The following is an 11154-nucleotide window of genomic DNA, read 5'->3' on the forward strand; positions in this document are numbered from 1 at the left end:
GTAAAATGGTGGCCCCCATGATTCAATTCTACGCAACATGGCGGTGCCTCGTAGGGCATAGGGCAAGGTGAAACAACAGGATGCCATGGTCCCCTCGCAACGCAGCACAATTTTGTAGCGCGTGCAACTACATTGTGAAACCAACACTACCGTGTTTTAAAAGCCTCCTCGAACGCTGACTGGGATGTGAGGTCCAAGAAGCGGAAGAGGGAATGTGCCAGGTAAGTTCTCCCGAGGACCGCACAGCACCGCCGTGTCAGCTTGGTGGCTCAAATGGTAACGGTGGGCAATACGAAAAATAAGGTATCACATTTTGATTTTCTCCCCTTTTTTAATTGTTCAAGTACAGTTGTCTCCATTACCCCCCATCCCAGCCCTCCCCACACTGTATGACACTTTTAATATAAACTGTCTCAGGAGAACTGGTAAGCCCTAAAAGACTTCCGTACGCAGTGGTCAGCTCTTCCCTGAAGCGGTTTACGTTCTGGTGGTTTGGGCTGCGGCGCTCTGAGTCCGGAAGTACGTAGTCACGCCCCCGAGGGCAAGCATTGGTTACGGAGCCGGAAACGCGGATGAACGGGACGCCGCCCTATGGGCTGGGGACCGCCAGCTGCTCCCGCCGCCGCTAGAGTGCGGAGAGCTGCTGCAGAAATTGAACGGCCCCTGACTTGTGGGAACTCGGGTCGAAAGCCGCCTCCGGGCCTAAACACCTTAAAGAAAGGCCCGGAAGGACGTGCGCCCGGACAGGTAAGCGGTTGAATGTGATTACCTGGCTGCCTGCCGGCCTCCCTTTGAACCGCTTGGCGTGTGAACGTGTAGTGCCTCTCACGCCAAGCACACGCCGCAGGAGAGACCGTGCTGGCCGCGCCCCCCTCAATAAAGGGCGGGGCACACATCTGGATGATGGCGGCCGTTTCTAAGCAAAGTTAAGGGAGAATTAAACGTTTACTTTTCTTTTTGTAACATATACTGTCTGTAGTTTTAAATGTGTGAAATGAGGTTGGAAATTCTGGCACCCACAATAATCCTTGGCAGATTAAATGCACGCAACTCACTCAGGGAGCACCTCTTCGGGGCCCGGCTCTGTTTTAGGTCTTGGGGCTGCGGGGCCTGTTTTTTGGAGTTGGACGGGGCTGGGGGAAGGAATGTTGGGGCGGATTGGAACGAAGACAAGGAGGTGTGGGACAGAGACTCCTGTGGATATGGGGAGGGAATAATTTTCCAGTTGGAGGGAAGGTGTATGGGAGGAAATGTGTACGAGGGAAAGAGCTGGAATGTTAGAGATGCTGAGACGGAAAATGAGATGGAGGTGAGGGGGCGTCGCAGGCTTGGGGAAGAACCTTGGCAATAAGTGCTTGGATGGCCTCTTGGAAAGGAGGGAAGAAGTTAGGTGAGGGGAAATAGCAAAGTGGCCGTGGGCTATGGCTGCTCAGGTGTGCGGATATCCCTCCCTTGAGAGCACCTGCTCTCCTGGTGTCCTGCAGTCTCCCCTGCCTTCCTCAGGGCTCTGTTCTGACTGCTCCTCCGCAGCCCGATGACTCACCCAGGTAGCCATCTGCACCCCGAACTCACTGCCCTTTCACTTTTCTACCACTGCACTGCCCCCCAGCCCATGTGTTTTGTTTCTCCTGTGGTCTAGTCCCTGCCTACACCCACCCAAGTATCAGTCTGCTGCCTGTGACTCTGGTCAGACCAGCAACTCCCTGTATCTGGGTGTGGAGACATGCTTGATCTGTACAAAGCAGAGAATTTCCTCTCTGCCCTCCAGAGCACTCGCTCCTCCACCTCCTACCTCCACTCCCCAAAGACATCAAAACTCAAGTCACACTATATTTTTCCCCCTCGAAAAACCTTATTTGGTTCTTGAACTTTGACCAAGGCATCCCTGTGGAATTGGAATCCTTGAGGTAGGGCCAGGAGTCCAGGTTTAAAAGGAGTCTCCCCGGTCACTAATGCATGCTCAAGGATGGGACCTTTCTGCACTGCCAGGCCCTTTTTCAGAAGCCGGTGGTCTGCAAGCTCGCCCCCTACCTCCCTGTGTCTTCCCTGATCCAGAGAGCTAGACTGGGACCACAATAGATGCCTTTGCCCTAGAGTCCACCAAATCCAAGCTGGTGATGCCAGTGGAGGAGAGGGAGAAATGGAATGTAGTGGACTTTCTGGAGAACCAGAGCCTGCAGGATTTGGGCTTTACACTTCGGAATTTTCCTCCAACCACTGCCTGGCCTCTCCTCATCTCAGAGGGAGTGTCGGTAGGCTACAATGCCACTGTGGGACAATCCTGAGCCAAGGGAGTGTAGCTAGGAGCAGGGACAGGGTTGAGGCATCCTTTCCCATTCAGATCCAGATGGAGTTGAGTCCCACCCACACCTGCTTCCCTCAGGCACCACATGGCTCCCACCTGGCCCAGCTCAAGGGCCCACCTGGACTCCTCACTCCTCCCAACCAGGAATCCGTGGATTTAATCTTCATCAGCAAAGAGATCTCAACTTCTTCCTGTGGGGTGATGTCCCTCCTGTGTCTGTGAATCCAGCTGTGCCTCCAAGAAGTCCAGTCCAAGCCTTCAGTTCTCTTCTCATCCAGAGTATAAACTTTTCTCCAGCCCTTTGGAGGTGGAAGCCTGCTGGAGGCCCCACCTGGCCTTTGGGAAAGATTCAGACTGTCTTCAGAGCCTCCCCTACCCCCAAACACCCTTATAGGCAGAACCATTCTAGGTTGGGCCGAGCTCCACCACTCCTAGCGGGGAATTCATCTGGATCTCATCTACTTCTTGTAGGAGCGCCTGGCCTGCCCTCTCTCCCATGTCTCCATGGGTACCACCTCCATTCCACACAAGGTAAGAATCCTAAGAGGAGATTGGAGAAGTTCTTGTAAGGAAGTCTGCCTCACCATTTCTTTTCTGGAGGGAGACCGCAGTAGCTGCACAGCTGGAAAGAGCCCCTTGGGCTTCTTGCCAGAGGCCCAAGATCTCCTCTCCAAGGAGCAGGGGCCTTCAGCCCTCCCTGTCAGCTTTCAGGTGAGGGCCATTGTAGGTTGTCGGCACAGTGCTGAAGTAAAGGAAGGTCGCCTTACCCCATCTTCCTTTTCTTAGTTAAATCTAAGCTGCTTTAAGGTCTCAGCTCAGGTTGCCACCTCACGGAAACACTCTGACCTCAGGTCTCAGTGAAGGTCCTTTGTTTCATGCCCTCATAGTGTGTCTGGGCCTTCACAGCATTTAGCTCTATTTGCCATTGAATCCCTTGAGGCCCTCCCCTTAGCGCTCTGAGGACAGGGGCTGGTCTCTTTCTGTTCTCATACTGCATTCCCAGCACAACATAGAGGGTTTGGCATGTGGAAGATTCTAATCTTGGTGACCTGCCTCGGACTTAGTAAAGGGCAAGTAGTTAACAGGAGGGGAGGGTGTTCTAGGAAGGAGGTGCACAAGGGGTTTGCATGCAGAAGTTTGGGGGAGATGGTTTCAAGAGGGACAGTAGGAGAGGATGAAACCCACGGTGGGCAGGGAACCCTAGTCCAGAAGGAATTGACTGCTAAGGAATTCGGATTTTTGTGTTGAAACCTAGGGAGTTCTGATCCCTCTCCTGGAGGTTTCTCATCCCTCTCCTGCCTAGGCATGAGTTTGTTAAAAGGCATGTGTTGTCACATTGTAGGCTAGGCTGGAGTAAGACTAGAAACAAGAGTTCTGTAGCTGGATGGGAGGGTTTCTGGTAGGATCATGAGACTCCTATAAAGGGAGGGTCTGAGGACTCCCCAAAGGCCTTATGAGTGAGGGGTTGAACATCTCTTCTAGTTGCTCTCTCCTCCCTAACCCGCCTTCACTCCAGAGTCTAGAATTGGACTATATATAGGAATTATTTAATGATTGACTCCTAAAGAATTAAGCTCAAAAAGGTTGCTGACAAGGAAACATAGGAGTATGATTATAGGTTCTGTTCCATTCTTCCTAGTAAGAGCCGGGGATGTGGCATTAAATCAATGCCAGGAATAGATCTTACAAGAAATCACATGTTTTGTTTTGTTTTTGATAAAGATTTGGTCCATCTTAGGCAGAAATCCGAGTTCTAACAGTCCCTGAGAAAGCAGACCTGAAGGCATTCTTCCCTGGGAGACGGACTGTGGGAGTCCCCAGGACTTGGGTGCTTTAGCTGATGTGCAGTCAGAAGCTGTGGAAGTGGGCGTGGTCCAGGTAGAACTGTAAGACATGTAGGGAGAAGGCAAGCTCTGGCTTTGATCCAGGATGTAAAGCAGCATTCGGTGGTAGAGAAAATAGAAGTTGCCCTAAGGTGCCTCTTCTGAGCTGTTTACCACGAAGAGAATTTCACGTGGACTAGGGTCAGGAGAATGTGTTGAAATGGAACCTTGAGGCTGATTAGCTTACTGCAGATATGAGGGCTGAAGAGACAGTCCTCTTGGCTCACACTTGGGTTATGAAGCCAGAGCCTGCTAAGGACCACCCTTTGCTGTATGGGAGAGGGGATTCTGTATGTGGAGGAAATTGCAGACAAAAAAGGGATATGTGGCCTCCAGGAAGCCTCTTTCAGGCCACCTGGATCCCCTTTTATCTTTGTGGGCCCTGCTTGGTACCGAGTGGAGTTGTCAACCAGAAGGCTCAGACTAACTCTGGATCCACGTAGGTTAGGGTGCCGGAAAAGGTTAGGAAGGCCTAAGTATGAACCTCAGTAGGTAGGATAGCTATGGAGGAATGAGCCTCCCTGTTCTTTATAAAGATTTGTTTTTAGAGAGAGGGGAAGGAGGGAGAAAGAGAGGGAGGGGAACATCGATGTGCGAAAGCTACATTGATCAGTTGCATCTCGCACATCCCAGCTGGGGACCTTTCTTGCTATCTGCAGAGCCTTGGCCTCCTAACCCCAACTTCTTTCACAACCTCAACTTCTGTGTTCATCGCCACTGTCCCACGACCCCTCAGACACCTCAGACTCAGCATACCCTACATCGACCTCTGTAGATCCTTTTGCCTTCTTCCACTCATTATCTCTCCATTCACCATCTACTTACCCATCCATGCATTGTTCATTCTTCCACCTAGCCATCCATTCACCCCACTCATGCATAATCCATCCATTCATCCATCCACTGTCAACTATCCACGTTATAGGAACAACAACAAAAAAAGTAAGACATAATTAGTCCCTTCAAGGAGTAGAGTTATAGGTGTGTGGTCACCCTTCACTGAAGTTTTTAGAGGTTTTTTTCATTTTTTACTTGACCCTCAGTAAGAAGCACATTGCACATAATCCAATACAGACTTGCACGTATGTAACTGAAACAAAATTTCTGGAAATTATTCTTTTCCTATGGCATTCAAGGCACCCTGATATGTTCTATTTTACTTCAGTAAACTGCTGTTCAACATCCACTGGGGTGATTGCACCCCTCACTCATTGGTCACTGCCCTGAGGAAATCACCAGTCCTAATGGAACCTTCAACCCAATGCAACCTCTCCCTCTCTCCGCCTGAACTTGAACTGTAAGCAGCACAAAGTAAGGGTGGTGAATGTACACACAGGTTCTCTGTCGTAATGCCAAACATACAGCGAGTGCTCCCTGCAGGTCTTCTGAGTGGCTAAGTGAATCAAGTCCTGCTGATCTTTATTTTCTCAAATCTAGGCCGCCTTCTCTGTTCCTGCCTTTCTAGATCTGACCCGATCAGCTTCCGACTGATCAAAACGTTTCCTCCAGGGTTGCTGCAGCACAGGAGCTCCAAACCCAAACTGGGGGAGCTGCTGAAGTGTTCGTGATATTCTGGAAAAAAAAAAAAAACAAAAAACCACCCAGTGGACTAGCTGGTGTAGACATGCCATTTATTACGCACATCACAGGGGAGGGCACCGACAGCGGCGGGCGTCCACTTCGTCCGTGTGGACCACACTTCTAGTCTGAGGCTCGTTAGAAGGGGGCCCGGACGAAAGAGGCATGTGTCCTACAAGTGACCAAACGACATTACCTCCGTGTGTAAAAGGTCAAGAAGCAGTCTACAGGACAAGAAGCTGCTCCCTTAAGGAAGGAGTTACAGTCCCTTCCCCAGACAGTCCACGTTCCTTCGGGCCAGTGGCCATCTGACCAGCCTTCAGTCCTGGGAGGGGGGTGGGCCATGTTCATTGAACCCGCAGTGAGTTGCCCTCATTTCAGTCCATTCTGGAACCATCCATCAGAAATGGAAGTCCACTCACACCAGGCTGTTGCCTGTGTTTTGTTTTGTTTTGTTTTTTAAGATTTTATTTATTTATTTTGGACAGAGGGGAAGGGAGGGAAGGAGAGGGAAACATCAACGTGTGGGTGTCTCTCATGTGCCCCCTGTGCCCCACACTGGGGACCTGACCTGGCGCCTCTGTATCTTTTGATTGATTGTTGTTCACTCACCTAGAAGGCTCTTGTCTCAGGGCTTCAAGCTGATACATTCCTAATTACCCTTCAGTTCTCTGCCCAGGCACAATCTCCTAAAGGAAACTCTTCCTCAAGGCTGGCACCAGGCTGTGTTAGGATCCCAACTCTCTTATTTACTCTCTGTGTGACCTTGGATTAATTAAAAATGCTTTTTATTACAGTTGATACTCATTATTTATATTAATTTCAGGTGCACAGCATAGTGGTTAGAGAGTTATATAGTTTACAAAGTGATCCCCACGATTGTTCAAGCCACTTGGATAAGTTTCTCCACATCTTCGTGTGGCAGTTTCCTGTCTGCAAAATAAAGATGATACCAGCACACGTCCGGGTTGCTGTGCCATTGAATTCATCGACATCTGTAAAGTGATGGGGACGGTGCCTGCTGGGGTTATCTTTGTATCCTCATCACCTGCCACTGTATTCCCGTCCTGTAGTCAGTGTGCCTTGGGAGGAACTCCCCCATCTTCTGTGTGCTCCCACTTTGTAGAGGGTCAAGTGATTGGGACCCTGTGGAGAAAAATAGCCCACCACGTATCATCCTAATGGATCTGAGAGCCTTGTATCTGGAGAGGGTGAAACCCAGGCCTGACCCATCTAAGGCAGGACCCCTATCTGTGGTGTTATTTGTTAGGGAGCTAACAAGTAAACGCCTGGTATATGATCTGAGAGCCTTCTTGGAGGTGGAAACCAAGGAGCTGCTGGGGCAGGGGGGTGTGGGGTGAGTGGGAAAATCTCAGCAACAAGAACTGGGACTGAGCTTCAAGGTTGGAATATATGTCCCCATGTGTGTATGCATGTTCTGCCCCGCACAGGGAAGGGGGTGGGGGATCAAGCTGGGGAACAGATAGAGGGAAGAGGAGGCTGCTCAGAAGCAAGTTCCTGCCTGCCCCGGAGGAGCTGAGCCTAGGTGGGGAGAAGGATAGCTAAAGGAAAGAGCAAGGGGGAGCTAGTGGGAGAAGATAGTGAGGAGGCCAGAGGGGGCATCTCGAAGGAACTGGTGAGACCTAAAGAAACAGCGGACACCCATTCTCAAGAATACCTAAAGGAATGAGGATCTGTAAAGTTCAACACCTGTTTTATCTTACTCTGTCCTCTAAATGACCTCTCCTCAAGTCCAGCTGGGAGAAGGGCCTTGTTCAGATTCCATCATGTTGTGAAGCTTAGCTGCTTTTTCCAGGGTATATGAGAAACCTGGTCTTCAGCTCTCATTAACCCTCACAGCCCCCAGCAACCAGGTGTGCTCTTCTATTTGCATGCGCTCTGCTAGCTTTCTCCTGAGCCCAGCTGGGAGCTGTGGGTTTTCAGGGCAGGCCACCTGGACACAAGGCTCCAGGTGCCACTGTCCCAGGGCACTGAGAAACCAGCAGCAGGGGAGGGCAGCTGAGCTGGCTTAGCAATGATGGTGGCTGCCAGGGCATTTTTCTTAGGACTCTGATTTCAGAACATTTATCCGTGGGAACTCACAGCAGCCTTTTTAGGTGTGCAAAGCTCATATGGGTCCAACGGCAGCTCTGATCGGTGTGGTTGGGTGTCATCTGCAAACCAAAAGGTTGCCGGTTCTATCCCCGGTCAGGGCAAATACCTGGGTTGCCGGGCGGGTGCATGTGAGAGGCAACCAATCAATGTTTCTCTCAGACATTGATGTTCCTCTCCCTTTCTCCCTTCCTTCCCCTAAGAATAAACAAATAAAATCTTTAAAAAAAAAAAAAAAAAGGAGTTCAATTGCAGATGATTTAAGTCCAGTTCCTAGTGAGGTGAGGAGCTAAACCCTTGTCACGCAGACACTGGACACCAACTGTCAGAGGTGCCAGAGAGGTGGTCCAGCATGGGCTAGGTCACACAGCAGTTGGCACATCTGGCCCTTGGTTTCTTTCTGTAAAGGCCAAGAGCTAAGAATTTTTTTTTTTTTTTAATTTAAAGAGGTTGTAAAAAAAAAAAAAAGAAAACAGATGACTATGCAGACAGAGACTGTATGTGGCTGGAAAAGTCTAAAACATTTACTACCTGACACTTTTCAGAAAGGTTTGCTGAGCCCTGGGCTAGGAGGCCGGGAGAGAGGACTTCCAGAATGCCTTCTGATGGTACGATTGTGGCTCGTGTCTTCCCTGTGGGTTCAAGATCCGGGATCTTCTGCTCCTGGCACTCCCTTCCCAGTCAGATCCCAGAAGTCCTGGCTGGACAGGGTGAGTGTGACCAGTGGGTTGGCCTCGGGTCCACTCGTGGGCTTTTGGTTGGTCTCACTGTCACAGAATCCAGGAATACTAGTGGTTCTGTCTCTGCTCTGCTTGAAATGTAATAGCCACACAGAAATGCACAGATCATAATTTCACAGCTGCAATACATTTTCAAAGTGTACACTGAGAACAAGAAATGGAGCACCCCCAGAAATCCCAGGTCCACCTCCACTCATTTCCCACTGCCAGGGGTTAGTTTTGTCTGTTGGTGAACTTCACAGAAATGGAATCATGCAGGAGGGTGCTTGTTTTCACACAGTGCATGCCCTGGTGGCAGGCAAAGAATCCAGTGACAGAGGGACCCCGTAGCCCCTGGGTCCGTTTTGTAACAAGGTACCAGAGAGAGCCTGGGCACGAAGAACCCTCACAGGACCTCTGTGCAGGGAGGCAGCATGATGCAGAGGTGGGGACTGAGTATCTCCAATGATTAGGGGCTCGTACTGGGTCCCTTTAGTTCCGTTTTATGCTTCTATAGGCAAGACACTGAACTAGCTTCTACAAGAAATATGATTTAAAAGAGTTGGAGTGGTACCTGGTTGCCAAGGGTCCCACAACCAAATTCCAGAGTAGATACTCCCTGAAGGTCAGGACGGCCGTGCTCTTAGCAGCAGGAAGACCAGCAGTGTCCCTCTGGTGTGCAAAGTTGGGGTGGGGGCTGCTCCAGCAAGGGGAAGGTTAGTAGGACCCAGGAAAGGGGAGGAGGACCCTTTCCCACCCCACCCACCCACAGGCAAGGGAAAGTGTAGCAGTGTCCCTTCTGTGGACGAGAAAGGGCTTCTATGGAAAGTAACCTCATGGGGTGATCTGATCATAAATTCCTAATTGGGCAGGTCGTGGTGGGTAGTCACACCTGACATAATTTCTTTAGTAAAATAGCAAGCCCTGTCCATTGTTCTTGTGCATCTAGGTTGACACCCCTCTGAAATGCCAGAATACCCCTCAAAGGCATTACCACCTGTAGAAAAGCACACCCTGTTGAATATTCTGTAGTTCCCCCCCCCCCCCCGCCCTCGCTTTCTCCCACCTTCATGTAATCGTCCTTAGCTCCCTCCTTAATGTCAAAATCCCTAAAAGAAACAGAAACTTCCTCCAGAGGAGTTGAGATCTTCTTGGCATGTCATTAGTTTGGCTCAAATAAATTCTTTTATTTTTTTAAAGATTTCATTTATTTTTAGAGAGAGAGGAAGAGAGGGAGAAGGAGAAGCATCGACCAGCTGTCTCTTGGCATGCCCCACATCTGGGGACCTACCCGGCCTGCAACCCAGGCATGTGCCCTGACCAGGAATTGAACCAGTGACCTTTGGCTCTCAGGCCAGTGCTCAATCCACTGAGCCACACCAACAAGGACATGTATGACATCTTTCACACCCTGGGCTCTGGGCCTCCCAGGGCTGCAGACAGGTTCCCAATGTCCCCACAGGACACTCTGTCAGGCCCTGAGGTGTGCTGAAGGAGAGGCACAGGGTGCCTGGCCTGTGTCCTCAGGACCAAGAGCTCCCTCTTCCTGTCTCAGCCCCTGCACATCAGGTGGCCGAGAGACCACCTGAACTGTTTGCTGAATAAACGAAGACGTGTTCCCAGGGAGACTCATTCACAAGGGAGACATGGGGTTTCTGCTCTGTTGAAATTCAGAAAGGTGAGGCTGGGCCTTCAGAGGCACATCCTTATTTTTTTTTAAATATATTTCTTGATTATGCTATTACAGTTGTCCCATTTCCCCCGCTCACTCCACCTCATCCTGCCCACCCCCTCCCTCCCACATTCCCCCCCTATAGTTCATGTCCATGGGTCATACTTATAAGTTCTTTGGCTTCTACATTTCCTACACTATTCTTACCCTCCCCCTGTCTATTTTCCACCTATCATCTATGCTACTTATTCTCTGTACCTTTCCCCCCCTCTCCCCCTCCCACTCCCCTGTTGACAACTCTCCATGTGATCTCCATCTCTATGGTTCTGTTCCTGTTCTAGTTGTTTGCCTAGTTTGCTCTTGTTTTTGTTTTAAATGTGGTCGTTAATAACTGTGAGTTTGCTGTCATTTTTACTGTTCCTATTTTTTTTCTTCTTTTTCTTAGGTAACTCCCTTTAACATTTCATATAACAATGGCTTGGTGATGATGAACTTCTTTAACTTGACCTTATCTGAGAAGCACTTTATCTTCCCTTCCATTCTAAATGATAGCTTTGCTGGATACAGTAATCTTGGATGTAGGTCCTTGCCTTTCATGACTTGGAATACTTCTTGCCAGCCCCTTCTTGCCTGTAAGGTCTCTTTGGAGAAATCAGCTGACAGTCTTATGGGAAGACCTTTGTAGGTAACTGTCTCCTATTCTCTTGCTGCTTCTAAGATTCTCTCCTCTTTAATCTTGGGTAATGTAATTATGATGTGCCTTGGTGTGTTCCTCCTTGGGTCCAGCTTCTTTGGGACTCTCTGAGCTTCCTGGACTTCCCGGAAGCCTATTTCCTTTGCCAGATTAGGGAAGTTCTCCTTCATTATTTGTTCAAATAAGTTTTC

At 49.7% G+C, this 11154-nt stretch overlaps 1 long non-coding RNA gene across 3 annotated transcripts; it reads left to right on the forward strand.

The window, feature by feature from the left end:
• Positions 1–13: 13 nt before the first annotated feature.
• On the forward strand, positions 14–10575 carry LOC139440314 (uncharacterized). 3 transcript variants are annotated; one of them, XR_011650456.1, is made up of 4 exons: positions 14–221; positions 2384–2836; positions 8424–8588; positions 9815–10574. It is a non-coding gene; the product is annotated as an uncharacterized lncRNA (long non-coding RNA). The 3 variants fall into 3 exon arrangements; XR_011650457.1 differs by lacking the exon at positions 14–221 and adding an exon at positions 231–747 and having other exon boundaries at positions 9798–10575; XR_011650455.1 differs by lacking the exon at positions 14–221 and adding an exon at positions 233–747.
• The last annotated feature ends 579 nt before the right edge of the window (positions 10576–11154 follow it).

Source organism: Desmodus rotundus, chromosome 10, assembly GCF_022682495.2.
Source record: "Desmodus rotundus isolate HL8 chromosome 10, HLdesRot8A.1, whole genome shotgun sequence".
Taxonomy (NCBI): domain Eukaryota; kingdom Metazoa; phylum Chordata; class Mammalia; order Chiroptera; family Phyllostomidae; genus Desmodus; species Desmodus rotundus.